Source organism: Oncorhynchus gorbuscha, unplaced genomic scaffold (assembly GCF_021184085.1).
Source record: "Oncorhynchus gorbuscha isolate QuinsamMale2020 ecotype Even-year unplaced genomic scaffold, OgorEven_v1.0 Un_scaffold_1253, whole genome shotgun sequence".
NCBI lineage: Eukaryota > Metazoa > Chordata > Actinopteri > Salmoniformes > Salmonidae > Oncorhynchus > Oncorhynchus gorbuscha.
Window position 1 is genome coordinate 107,216 of NW_025746085.1, and position 12,237 is coordinate 119,452.

The following is a 12,237-nucleotide window of genomic DNA, read 5'->3' on the forward strand; positions in this document are numbered from 1 at the left end:
CAGGCATAATGTCAACATTTAAAGATTTGACTGTGATGTGTATTTTAAGTATGTTTCTTCCCATATGGTCTAGCGGTAAGGATTCCTGGTTTTCACCCAGGTGGCCAGGTTTCAATTCCCGGTATGGGAAAGAATATATTGTCGTTAGGTACGTGCTTGTGTAACAACAGATGCAGCAGTTTCTCACAACACAACAATATTCCCTCAGCAACAGGAAATGTGACTTGTTATGTAGATTCAAATTATACATGGCTTTTTAAACGTTGAATACACTTCATGGCTGCATTTCTTGCTCTGCAGTAAAATTCATGCAACAACAGGAGGATCAAATTAAGATATGCATCTGAAACAGAAAAAAAAGGAACCTTGTTGTTGAGAGACACTATGACTGTGTACACTGGTCTAGCTGTGACCTGACTTCAGCTTAGACGTGGGGCCAGTGGCGCAATGGATAACGTGTCTGAATACGGATCAGAAGATTCTAGGTTGACTCCTGGCTGCCTCAATACTTTGTTTAATTGAATGAAATCAAGCTGGGAATGATACTGTATACCTTTCAGTGCTTCTGGCTGTTGTCACTTCAAACACATTTTAGACGGATTTCATCTGGACATTCCCCAACATCTCTGAGAAAAAAAGATGTCGCTTTTAAATCCAACAGGCATAATGTCAACATTTAAAGATTTGTCTGTGATGTGTATTTTAAGTTTTTGTCTACCCATATGGTCTAGCGGTTAGGATTCCTGGTTTTCACCCAGGTGGTATGGGAAAGAATATCTTTTCGTAAGGTACCCACTTGTGTAACAACAGATGCAGCAGTTTCTCACAACACAACAATATTCCCTCAGCAACAGGAAATGTGACAAGTTATGTAGATTCAAATTATACAAGGCTTTTTAAACGTTGAATAGGATTCCTGGTTTTCACCCAGGTGGCCTAGGTTCAACTCCCGGTATAAGAAAGAATAACTTGTCGTTAGGTACGCACTTGTGTAACAACAGATGCAGCAGTTTCACAAAACAATATTCCCTCAGCAACAGGAAATGTGACATGTCATGTAGATTCAAATTATACAAGGCTTTTTAAACGTTGAATTCACTTAATGGTTGCATTTCTTGCTCTGCAGTAAAATTCATGCAACAACAGGAGGATCAAATTAAGATATGCATCTGAAACAGAAAACCAAGGAACCTTGTTGTTGAGAGACGCTATGACTGTGTACACTGGTCTAGCTGTGACCTGACTTCAGCCTAGACGTGGGGCCAGTGGCGCAATGGATAACGTGTCTGACTACGGATCAGAAGATTCTAGGTTCGACTCCTGGCTGGCTCAATACTTTATTTAATTTACTGAAATCAAGCTGGGAATGATACTGTATACCTTTCAGTGCTTCTGGCTGTTCTCACTTTAAACACATTTTAGACGGATTTCATCTGGACATTCCCCAACATCTCTGAGAAAAAAAGATGTAGCTTTTAAATCCAACAGACATGATGTCAACATTTAAAGATTTGTCTGTGATGTGTATGTTTCTTCCCATATGGTCTAGCGTTTAGGATTCCTGGTTTTCACCCAGGTGGCCCGGGTTCAACTCCTGGTATGGGAAAGAATAACTTGTCATTAGGTACCCACTTGTGTAACAACAGATGCAGCAGTTTCACACAACACAAAATTCATGCAACAACAGGAGGATCAAATTAAGATTTGTCTGTGATGTGTATTTTAAGTATGTGTCTTCCCATATGGTCTAGCGATTAGGATCCCTGGTTTTCACCCAGGTGGCCCGGGTTCAACTCCCGGTATGGGAAAGAATAACTTGTCATTAGGTACGCACTTGTGTAACAACAGATGCAGTACTTTCACAAAACACAACAATATTCACTCAGCCACAGGAAATGTGACATGTTATGTAGATTCATATTATATAACATTTTTTAAACGTTGAATACACTTCATGGCTGCATTTCTTGCTCTGCAGTAAAATTCATGCAACAACAGGAGGATCAAATTAACATATGCATCTGAAACAGAAAACCAAGGAACCTTGTTTTTGACAGATGCTATGACTGTGTACACTGGTCTAGCTGTGACCTGACTTTAGCTTAGACGTGGGGCCAGTGGCGCAATGGATAACGTGTCTGACTACGGATCAGAAGATTCTAGGTTCGACTCCTGGCTGGCTCAATAATTTACTTAATTGACTGAAATCAAGCTGGGAATGATACTGTTTACCTTTCAGTGCTTCTGGCTGTTCTCACTTCAAACACATTATAGATGGATTTCATCTGGACATTCCCCAACCTCTCTGAGAAAAAAAATATGTTGCTTTTAAATCCAACAGGCATAATGTCAACATTTAAAGATTTGTCTGTGATGTGTATTTTAAGTATGTGTCTTCCCATATGGTCTAGCAGTTAGGATTCCTGGTTTTCACCCAGGTTGCCTGGGTTCAACTCCCGGTATGGGAAAGAATATCTTGTCGTTAGGTACGCACTTGTGTAACAACAGATGCAGCAGTTTCTCACAACACAACAATATTCGCTCAGGAAATGTGACATGTTATGTAGATTCAAATTATACAAGGCTTTTTAAACGTTAAATACACTTCATGGTTGCATTTCTTGCTCTGCAGTAAAATTCATGCAACAACAGGAGGATCAAATTAAGATATGCATCTGAAACAGAAAACCAAGGAACCTTGTTGTTGACAGACGCTTTTGACTGTGTACATTTGTCTAGCTGTGACCTGACTTCAGCTTAGACGTGGTGCCAGTGAGGGTAGGCAACAACATCTCCTCCCGCTGATCCTCAACACGGGGGCCCCACAAGGGTGCGTTCTGAGCCCTCTCCTGTACTCCCTGTTCACCCACGACTGCGTGGCCACGCACGCCTCCAACTCAATCATCAAGTTTGCGGACGACACAACAGTGGTAGGCTTGATTACCAACAACGACGAGACGGCCTACAGGGAGGAGGTGAGGGCCCTCGGAGTGTGGTGTCAGGAAAATAACCTCACACTCAACGTCAACAAAACTAAGGAGATGATTGTGGACTTCAGGAAACAGCAGAGGGAACACCCCCTATCCACATCGATGGAACAGTAGTGGAGAGGGTAGCTAGTTTTAAGTTCCTCGGCATACACATCACAGACAAACTGAATTGGTCCACTCACACTGACAGCGTCGTGAAGAAGGCGCAGCAGCGCCTATTCAACCTCAGGAGGCTGAAGAAATTCGGCTTGTCACCAAAAGCACTCACAAACTTCTACAGATGCACAATCGAGAGCATCCTGGCGGGCTGTATCACCGCCTGGTACGGCAACTGCTCCGCCCTCAACCGTAAGGCTCTCCAGAGGGTAGTGAGGACTGCACAACGCATCACCGGGGGCAAACTACCTGCCCTCCAGGACACCTACACCACCCGTTGTTACAGGAAGGCCATAAAGATCATCAAGGACATCAACCACCCGAACCAATGCCTGTTCACCCCGCTATCATCCAGAAGGCGAGGTCAGTACAGGTGCATCAAAGCTGGGACCGAGAGACTGAAAAAACAGCTTCTATCTCAAGGCCATCAGACTGTTAAACAGCCACCACTAACATTGAGTGGCTGCTGCCAACACACTGTCATTGACACTGACCCAACTCCAGCCATTTTAATAATGGGAATTGATGGGAAATGATGTAAATATATCACTAGCCACTTTAAACAATGCTACCTTATATAATGTTACTTACCCTACATTATTCATCTCATATGCATATGTATATACTGTACTCTACATCATCGACTGCATCCTTATGTAACACATGTATCACTAGCCACTTTAACTATGCCACTTTGTTTACTTTGTCTACACACTCATCTCATATGTATATACTGTACTCGATACCATCTACTGTATGCTGCTCTGTACCATCACTCATTCATATATCCTTATGTACATGTTCCTTATCCCCTTACACTGTGTATAAGACAGTAGTTTTGGAATTGTTAGTTAGATTACTTGTTGGTTATCACTGCATTGTCGGAACTAGAAGCACAAGCATTTCGCTACACTCGCATTAACATCTGCTAACCATGTGTATGTGACAAATAAAATTTGATTAGATTTGATTTGAATGGATAACGTGTCTGACTACGGATCAGAAGATTCTAGGTTCGACTCCTGGCTGGCTCAATACTTTGTTTAAGTGACTGAAATCAAGCAGGGAATGATACTGTATTAAAAAAAGATGTAGCTTTTAAATCAAACAGGCATAATGTCAACATTTAAAGATTTGTCTGTGATGTGTATTTTAAGTATTTTGTCTTCCCATATGGTCTAGCGGTTAGGATTCCTGGTTTTCACCCAGGTGTCCCGGGTTCAACTCCCGGTATGGGAAAGGATATCTTGTCATTAGGTACCCACTTGTGTAACAACAGATGCAGCAGTTTCTCACAACACAACAATATTCCCTCAGCAACATGAAATGTGACATGTCATGTAGATTCAAATTATACAATTTTTTTAAACGTTGAATAGACTTCATGGCCGCATTTCTTGCTCTGCAGTAAAATTCATGCAACAACAGGAGGATCAAATTAAGATATGCATCTGAAACAGAAAAAAAAGGAACCTTGTTGTTGAGAGACGCTATGACTGTGTACACTTGTCTAGCTGTGACCTGACTTCAGCTTAGACGTGGGGCCAGTGGCGCAATGGATAACGTGTCTGACTACGGATCAGAAGATTCTAGGTTCGACTCCTGGCTGGCTCAATACTTTATTTAATTGACTTAAATCAAGCTGGGAATGATACTGTATACCTTTCAGTGCTTCTGGCTGTTCTCACTTCAAACACATTTTAGACGGATTTCATCTGGACATTCCCCAACATCTCTGAGAAAAAAAAGATGTAGCTTTTAAATCCAACAGGCATAATGTCAACATTTAAAGATTTGTCTGTGATGTGTATTTTAAGTATCTTTCTTCCCATATGGTCTAGCAGTTAGGATTCCTGCTTTTCACCCAAGTGCCCCGGGTTCAACTCCCGGTATGGGAAAGAATATCTTTTGGTGTGGTACGCACTTGTGTAACAACAGATGCAGCAGTTTCACACAACACAACAATATTCTCTCAGCAACAGGAAAAGTCATGTAGATTCAAATTATACAAGGCTTTTTAAACTTTGAATACACTTCATGGCTGCATTTCTTGCTCTACAGTAAAATTCATGCAACAACAGGAGGATCAAATTAAGATATGCATCTGAAACCGAAAACCAAGGAACCTTGTTTTTGACAGACGCTATGACTGTGTACATTGGTCTAGCTGTGACCTGACTTCAGCTTAGACGTGGGGCCAGTGTTGCAATGGATAACGTGTCTGAATACGGATAAGAAGATTCTAGGTTGGACTCCTGGCTGGCTCAATACTTTGTTTAATCGACTGAAATCAAGCTGGGAATGATACTGTATACCTTTCAGTGCTTCTGGCTGTTCTCACTTCAAACACATTTTAGACAGATTTCATCTGGACATTCCCCAACATCTCTGGCCGGGTTCAACTCCCGGTATGGTAAAGAATATATTTTCTTTAGGTACCCACTTGTGTAACAACAGATGCAGCAGTTTCTCACAACACAACAATATTCCCTCAGCAACAGGAAATGTGACTTGTTATGTAGATTAAAATTATACAAGGCTTTTTAAACGTTGAATACACTTCATGGCTGCATTTCTTGCTCTGCAGTAAAATTCATGCAACAACAGGAGGATCAAATTAAGATATGCATCTGAAACAGAAAACCAAGGAACCTTGTTGTTGAGAAACGCTATGACTGTGTACACTGGTCTAGCTGTGACCTGACTTCAGCTTAGACGTGGGGCCAGTGGCGCAATGGATAACGTGTCTGACTACGGATCAGAAGATTCTAGGTTCGACTCCTGGCTGGCTCAATACTTTATTTAATTGACTGAAATCAAGCTGGGAATGATACTGTATACCTTTCAGTGCTTCTGGCTGTTCTCACTTTAAACACATTTTAGACGGATTTCATCTGGACATTCCCCAACATCTCTGAGAAAAAAAAAGATGTAGCTTTTAAATCCAACAGGCATAATGTCAACATTTAAAGATTTGTCTGTGATGTGTATTTTAAGTATGTGTCATCCCATATGGTCTAGCGGTTAGGATTCCTGGTTTTCACCCAGGTGGCCCGGGTTCAACTCCCGGTATGGGAAAGAATATATTTTCGTTAGGTACCCACTTGTGTAACAACAGATGCAGCAGTTTCTCACAACACAACAAGATTCCCTCAGCAACAGGAAATGTGACTTGTTATGTAGATTCAAATTATACAAAGCTTTTTAAACGTTGAATACACTTCATGGCTGCATTTCTTGCTCTGCAGTAAAATTCATGCAACAACAGGAGGATCAAATTAAGATATGCATCTGAAACAGAAAACCAAGGAACCTTGATGTTGACAGACGCCATGACTGTGTACACTGGTCTAGCTGTGACCTGACTTCAGTTTAGGCGTGGGGCCAGTGGCGCAATGGATAAAGTGTCTGACTACGGATCAGAAGATTCTAGTTTCAACTCCTGGCTGGCTCAATACTTTATTGAACTGACCGAAATCATTTTATTGAATTGACCGAAATCATCTGGACATTCCCCAACATCTCTGAGAAAAAAAGATGTCGCTTTTAAATCCAACAGTCATAATGTCAACATTTAAAGATTTGTCTGTGATGTGTATTTTTCAGTATGTATCTTCCCATATGGTCTAGCGGTTAGGATTCCTGGTTTTCGCCCGGGTTCAACTCCCGTTATGGGAAAGAATATATTTTCGTAGGGTATCCACTTGTGTAACAACAGATGCAGCAGTTTCTCACAACACAACAATATTCCCTCAGCAACAGGAAATGTGACATGTTATGTAGATTCAAATTATACAAGGGTTTTTAAACGTTGAATACACTTCATGGCTGCATTTCTTGCTCTGCAGTAAAATTCATGCAACAACAGGAGGATCAAATTAAGATATGCATCTGAAACAGAAAACCAAGGAACCTTGTTTTTGACAGACGCCATGACTGTGTAAACTGGTCTAGCTGTGACCTGACTTCAACTTAGACGTGGTGCCAGTGGCGCAATGGATAATGTGTCTAATTACAGACCAGAACATGCAAGGTTTGACTCCTGGCTGCCTCAATAGTTTATTTAATTGACTGAAATCAAGCTGGGAATGATACTGTTAGCTTTCAGTGCTTCTGGCTGTTCTCACTTCAAACTCATTTTAGACGGATTTCATCTGGACATTCCCCATCACCTCAAAAAAAAAAAATGTAGCTTTTGAATCCAACAGGCATAATGTCAACATTTAAAGATTTGTCTGTGATGTGTATTTTAATTATGTGTTTTCCCATATGGTCTAGCGTTTAGGATTCCTGGTTTTCACCCAGGTTGCCAGAGTTCAACTCCCGGGATGGGAAAGAATATCTTGTCGTTAGGTACGCACTTGTGTAACAACAGATGCAGCAGTTTCTCACAACACAACAATATTCCCTCAGCAACAGGAAATGTACATGTTATGTAGATTCAAATTATACAAAGCTTTTTAAACGTTGAATAAACTTCATGGCTGCATTTCTTGCTCTGCAGTAAAATTCATGCAACAACAGGAGGATCAAATTAAGACATGCATCTGAAACCGAAAAACAAGGAGTAAGTATGTGTTTTCTCCTATGGTCTAGCGGTTAGGATTCCTGGTTTTCACCCAGGTGGCCAGGGTTCAACTCCCGGTATGGGAAAGATCATCTTATCGTTAGGTACCCACTTGTGTAACAACAGATGCAGCAGTTTCTCACAACACAACAGTATTCCCTCAGCAACAGGAAATGTTAAATTTTATGTAGATTCAAACTATACAAGGGTTTTTAAACGTTGAATAGGATTCCTGGTTTTCACCCAGGTGCCCCGGGTTCAACTCCCGGTATGGGAAAGAATATATTTTCGTTAGGTACCCACTTGTGTAACAACAGATGCAGCAGTTTCTCACAACACAACAATATTCTCTCAGAAACAGGAAAAGTCATGTAGATTCAAATTATACAAGGCTTTTTAAACTTTGAATACACTTCATGGCTGCATTTCTTGCTCTGCAGTAAAATTCATGCAACAACAGGAGGATCAAATTGCAGTGGTTTCACATAACACAACAGTATTCCCTCAGCAACAGGAAATGTTAAATTTTATGTAGATTCAAATTATACAAGGGTTTTTAAACGTTGAATAGGATTCCTGGTTTTCACCCAGGTGGCGTAGGTTCAACTCCCGGTATAAGAAAGAATAACTTGTCGTTAGGTACGCACTTGTGTAACAACAGATGCAGCAGTTTCACAAAACAATATTCCCTCAGCAACAGGAAATGTGACATGTCATGTAGATTCAAATTATACAAGGCTTTTTTAACGTTGAATACACTTCATGGCTGCATGTCTTCCTCTGCAGTAAAATTAATGCAACAACAGGAGGATCAAATTAAGATATGCATCTGATACAGAAAACCAAGGAACCTTGTTGTTGACAGACGCTATGACTGTGTACACTGGTCTAGCTGTGACCTGACTTCAGCTTAGACGTGGGGCCAGTGGCGCAGTGGATAATGTGTCTGACTACGGATCAGAAGATTCTAGGTTCGACTCCAGGCTGGCTCAAAAATTTACTTATTTGACTGAAATCAAGCTGGGAATGATACTGTATACCTTTCAGTGCTTCTGGCTGTTCTCACTTCAAACACATTTTAGACGGATTTCATCTGGACATTCCCCAACATCTCTGAGAAAAAAAGATGTAGTTTTTGAATCCAACAGGCATAATGTCAACATTTAAAGATTTGTCTGTGATGTGTATTTTAAGTATGTGTCTTCCCATATGGTCTAGCGGTTAGGATTCTTGGTTTTCACCCAGGTGGCCCGGGTTCAACTCCCGGTATGGGAAAGAATATATTTTCGTTAGGTTACCCACTTGTGTAACAACAGATGCAGCAGTTTCTCACAACACAACAATATTCCCTCAGCAACAGGAAATGTGACTTGTTATGTAGATTCAAATTATACAAGTCTTTTTAAACGTTGAATACACTTCATGGCTGCATTTCTTGCTCTGCACTAAAATTCATGCAACAACAGGAGGATCAAATTAAGATATGCATCTGAAACAGAAAACCAAGGAACCTTGTTGTTGACAGACGCCATGACTGTGTACACTGGTCTAGCTGTGACCTGACTTCAGCTTAGATGTGGGTCCAGTGGCGAAATGGATAACGTGTCTGACTACGGATCAGAAGATTCCAGGTTTGACTCCTGGCTGGCTCAATACTTTATTTAATTGACTGAAATCAAGCTGGGAATGATACTGTATACCTTTCAGTTCTTCTGGCTGTTCTCACTTTAAACACATTTTAGACGGATTTCATCTGGACATTCCCCAACATCTCTGAGAAAAAAGATGTAGTTTTTGAATCCAACAGGCATAATGTCAACATTTAAAGATTTGTCTGTGATGTGTATTTTAAGTATGTTGCTTCCCATATGGTCTAGCGGTTAGGATTCCTGGTTTTCACCCAGGTGGCCCGGGTTCAACTCCCGGTATGGGAAAGAATAACTTGTCATTAGGTACGCACTTGTGTAACAACAGATGCAGTAATTTCACACAACACAACAATATTCACTCAGCAACAGGAAATGTGACATGTTATGTAGATTCATATTATATAACGTTTTTTAAACGTTGAATACACTTCATGGCTGCATTTCTTGCTCTGCAGTAAAATTCATGCAACAACAGGAGGATCAAATTAACATATGCATCTGAAACAGAAAACCAAGGAACCTTGTTGTTGAGAGACGCTATGACTGTGTACACTGGTCTAGCTGTGACCTGACTTCATCTTAGACGTGGTGCCAGTGGCGCAATGGATAACTTGTTTGACTATGGATTAGAAGATTCTAGGTTCGACTCCTGGCTGTCTCAATACTTTGTTTAATTGACTGAAATCAAGCAGGGAATGATACTGTATTAAAAAAAAGATGTAGCTTTTATATCAAACAGGCATAATGTCAACATTTAAAGATTTGACTGTGATGTGTATTTTAAGTATGTTTCTTCCCATATGGTCTAGCGGTAAGGATTCCTGGTTTTCACCCAGGTGGCCCGGGTTCAACTCCCGGTATGGGAAAGAATATATTTTCGTTAGGTACCCACTTGTGTAAGAACAGATGCAGCAGTTTCTCACAACACAACAGTATTCCCTAAGCAACAGGAAATGTTAAATTTTATGTAGATTCAAATTATACAAGGGTTTTTAAACGTTGAATAGGATTCCTGGTTTTCACCCAGGTGCCCCGGGTTCAACTCCCGGTATGGGAAAGAATATATTTTCGTTAGGTACCCACTTGTGTAACAACAGATGCAGCAGTTTCTCACAACACAACAATATTCTCTCAGAAACAGGAAAAGTCATGTAGATTCAAATTATACAAGGCTTTTTAAACTTTGAATACACTTCATGGCTGCATTTCTTGCTCTGCAGTAAAATTCATGCAACAACAGGAGGATCAAATTGCAGTGGTTTCACATAACACAACAGTATTCCCTCAGCAACAGGAAATGTTAAATTTTATGTAGATTCAAATTATACAAGGGTTTTTAAACGTTGAATAGGATTCCTGGTTTTCACCCAGGTGGCGTAGGTTCAACTCCCGGTATAAGAAAGAATAACTTGTCGTTAGGTACGCACTTGTGTAACAACAGATGCAGCAGTTTCACAAAACAATATTCCCTCAGCAACAGGAAATGTGACATGTCATGTAGATTCAAATTATACAAGGCTTTTTAAACGTTGAATACACTTCATGGCTGCATGTCTTCCTCTGCAGTAAAATTAATGCAACAACAGGAGGATCAAATTAAGATATGCATCTGATACAGAAAACCAAGGAACCTTGTTGTTGACAGACGCTATGACTGTGTACACTGGTCTAGCTGTAACCTGACTTTACCTTAGACGTGGGGCCAGTGGCGCAATGGATAATGTGTCTGACTATGGATCAGTAGATTCTAGGTTCGACTCCTGGCTGCCTCATTATTATATTTAATTGACTGAAATCAAGCTGGGAATGATACTGTATACCTTTCAGTGCTTCTGGCTGTTGTCACTTCAAACACATTTTAGATGGATTTCATCTGGACATTCCCCAACATCTCTGAGAAAAAAGATGATGCTGTTAAATCCAACAGGCATAATATCAACATTTAAAGATTTGTCTGTGATGTGTATTTTAAGTATGTGTCTTCCCATATGGTCTAGCAGTTAGGATTCCTGGTTTTCACCCAGGTGCCCTGGGTTCAGCTCCCTGTATGGGAAAGAATATCTTGTCGTTAGGTACGCACTTGTGTAACAACAGATGCAGCAGTTTCTCACAACTGTAACAATATTCCCTCAGCAACAGGAAATGTGACATGTTATGTAGATTGAAATTATACAAGGCTTTTTAAACGTTGAATACACTTCATGGCTTCATTTCTTGCCCTGCAGTAAAATTCATGCAACAACAGGAGGATCAAATTAACATATGCATCTGAAACAGAAAACCAAGGAACCTTTTTGTTGAGAAACGCTATGACTGTGTACACTGGTCTAGCTGTGACCTGACTTCATCTTAGACGTGGTGCCAGTGGCGCAATGGATAACTTGTTTGACTACGGATTAGAAGATTCTAGGTTCGACTCCTGGCTGTCTCAATACTTTGTTTAATTGACTGAAATCAAGCAGGGAATGATACTGTATTAAAAAAAGATGTAGCTTTTATATCAAACAGGCATAATGTCAACATTTAAAGATTTGACTGTGATGTGTATTTTAAGTATGTTTCTTCCCATATGGTCTAGCGGTAAGGATTCCTGGTTTTCACCCAGGTGGCCCGTGTTCAACTCCCGGTATGGGAAAGAATAACTTGTCATTAGGTACGCACTTGTGTAACAACAGATTCAGCAGTTTCACAAAACACAACAATATTCCCTCAGCAACAGCAAATGTGACATGTCATGTAGATTCCAATTATACAATGCTTTTTAAACGATGAATACACTTCATGGCTGCATTTCTTGCTCTGCAGTAAAATTCATGCAACAACAGGAGGATCAAATTAAGATATGCATCTGAAAAAGAAAACCAAGGAACCTTGT

At 40.4% G+C, this 12,237-nt stretch overlaps 7 non-coding genes across 7 annotated transcripts; all 7 read left to right on the forward strand.

Annotated features, from left to right (window-relative positions):
* The first annotated feature begins 1,259 nt into the window (after positions 1–1,259).
* trnar-acg lies at positions 1,260–1,332 on the forward strand. The gene has a single exon. It is a non-coding gene; the product is annotated as a tRNA-Arg (tRNA).
* A 779-nt stretch (positions 1,333–2,111) lies between these two features.
* Positions 2,112–2,184, forward strand: trnar-acg. The gene has a single exon. It is a non-coding gene; the product is annotated as a tRNA-Arg (tRNA).
* A 2,503-nt stretch (positions 2,185–4,687) lies between these two features.
* On the forward strand, positions 4,688–4,760 carry trnar-acg. Its single transcript has one exon. It is a non-coding gene; the product is annotated as a tRNA-Arg (tRNA).
* Positions 4,761–5,866: 1,106 nt separating this feature from the next.
* Positions 5,867–5,939, forward strand: trnar-acg. Its single transcript has one exon. It is a non-coding gene; the product is annotated as a tRNA-Arg (tRNA).
* Positions 5,940–6,152: 213 nt separating this feature from the next.
* trnae-uuc lies at positions 6,153–6,224 on the forward strand. Its single transcript has one exon. It is a non-coding gene; the product is annotated as a tRNA-Glu (tRNA).
* Positions 6,225–9,575: 3,351 nt separating this feature from the next.
* trnae-uuc lies at positions 9,576–9,647 on the forward strand. The gene has a single exon. It is a non-coding gene; the product is annotated as a tRNA-Glu (tRNA).
* A 509-nt stretch (positions 9,648–10,156) lies between these two features.
* trnae-uuc lies at positions 10,157–10,228 on the forward strand. Its single transcript has one exon. It is a non-coding gene; the product is annotated as a tRNA-Glu (tRNA).
* The last annotated feature ends 2,009 nt before the right edge of the window (positions 10,229–12,237 follow it).